This window comes from Scyliorhinus canicula, chromosome 1 (assembly GCF_902713615.1).
Source record: "Scyliorhinus canicula chromosome 1, sScyCan1.1, whole genome shotgun sequence".
Taxonomy (NCBI): Eukaryota; Metazoa; Chordata; class Chondrichthyes; order Carcharhiniformes; family Scyliorhinidae; genus Scyliorhinus; species Scyliorhinus canicula.
The window spans coordinates 257,958,061-257,960,066 of NC_052146.1; the positions used below are offsets into that span (position 1 = coordinate 257,958,061).

Genomic DNA, 2,006 nt, shown 5'->3' on the forward strand with positions numbered 1-2,006 from the left:
CCGAATGGCCTCCTTCTGCACTGTAAATTCTATGATAATTAATGCGGCTTGAATACGAAAGAGAGAGAGAGAGAGAGGAAAAAGAAAAGAGAGAGAGAGAGGAAAAAGAAAAGGAGAGATAACAAAGGAGAAAAGAAAGAATAACCCTAGCAGAACAAAAAGAAAAAGAAAGGGAGATACAGATCAGGGAAAAAGATAAAGAGAGGGAGTTTAAACTTCAGAAAATGGCCATTAAACATGAAAGTCAATTAAAATTGGTAGACATAAAGAGAAACGTACAGTTGGATGATAGTGATGAGGACAGTGAGAAAGAGTGTCATAGTCGAATGCTTGGTGGGAATTTATTTAAATTTAATGGCAGAGCAGGCTTGAGGGGCCAAATGGCCAGCTCCAACTCTTGTTTCTAACATCCTTATATTTTCAAATTAGTAAATGGGAAGTATGCAGAGAAGAATGTACACCACAGTATCTCATTCCATGTAAAAGAAGGGATATGCCAGATAATCAGCCATGAAACAAGCAAGTACCCGTGAGGGAGATGGATCAGTTAATCCACAAATTATGAACTTAGTGTCAGGTATAGTTTGTTCTGTAAGTGGGGATATTTAGCATATTTCATATATCGCCATGGCATGTTCCACTATAAAATTAAATATATATTTAATCATTATTGCTGAAGCTTTTTGTTGCCCCAAATAATCAGCTGCAGCTGTTCTGTGATGATACTTTTTTTTAAATTACTTTTTTTGAGTTACAAAGCCAGAGCTCAGAATGTGGACAGGGCCGAACCCCTAATCCAGCTCCTTCCCTGCTCCAAAAACCAATTCAAATTGAATCCAATTCATTTTCCCCACAAGAAAGACATACTAGATCTGAGCCAAAAGGCCAAACAGATACTACACTTGATCTTCGCCAAAAGGCCGAGAAGCAATGTGTGATACCACTTTGTCTGTTTTGTGATCACATCCAGAAAAATGTGAATTTCCATTGTCGTAAGAAATATAAGTGGTGGATATTAGCAGAGTCACATTATCCCCTACTCTACCCCCTCATTCTCCTACTCATAATAAATCTCTGATTTATTGATTTATTTCAAATCTTTTTTTTGCTTTATTTCAATTTTGTTGGTATCCTCCACTATGGGACTTGATCTTGCATCTTTGTTTCTTAGTAACCTGAAAACCAAACCATTTTATTCAATCTGGGATTCAATTGTATGATTTATTAAAAGCCCTTCACCCCCCATTGTCTGATACAATACCTGCAATCTTGTATTTTGTGTAATATTAACGAAACTGAGAAGGAGTGACTGTTCAACATCGTGCGAGAGAGGAGGAATTCATCTCTCCTCTCTGCACTGGCTTCAATCGCAGCCCCATTGGATAAAAGCTGCACCTTTGCTCCTCATCAAATGGTCGCCCAAGATATTTTACTTGACAGAAATAGCAAATATAGGATAAAAAATAATGATTGGACTCAGCTTTTGCTACATGATCGAGGCAAATTATTCCTCCAATGCAAACAGTGTTGTACCTATTTTTGTAGAAAAAATACTAACCGGAAGAATTGGAATTTAACCCTGATGCAGATACACAACCAATTTATCAAGAGGAATCAGTGGACTGCATCTGCTTCTGATCCATTTGGATCAAGGGCATTTGCTAATAGCATTTACTTCAGTACGATACTAGATTAATAGAAGATACATTTTTCATCTTGATATCTGATCCACCTGGATTAGAAGTCAGCGAAGGATGCTTATAGCCCTGTACTTTTAGATGAACATGCCATACACTGAGTGCAGAGTGAGGTTTAATTCTTGAAATTGGGCCTGAAGTGTGATTCATTTAGAAACTGGTAACAGAATACTGTTCCAGCGGACAAATCTTATGTAATATAATAGGTAGAGGTGGAGCAATATGATACACCATGTAAAGACTCTAATCAATCTTTCCCATCATCGTCACATCAGAGTGTTTGAAACTATATTAAGATTGAGCTTCTGG

General features: G+C 37.3%; 1 non-coding gene across 1 annotated transcript; it reads right to left on the reverse strand.

Moving 5' to 3' along the window:
- Positions 1-732: 732 nt before the first annotated feature.
- Positions 733-932, reverse strand: LOC119978917. Its single transcript, XR_005463599.1, has one exon. It is a non-coding gene; the product is annotated as a U2 spliceosomal RNA (small nuclear RNA).
- Positions 933-2,006: the final 1,074 nt, after the last annotated feature.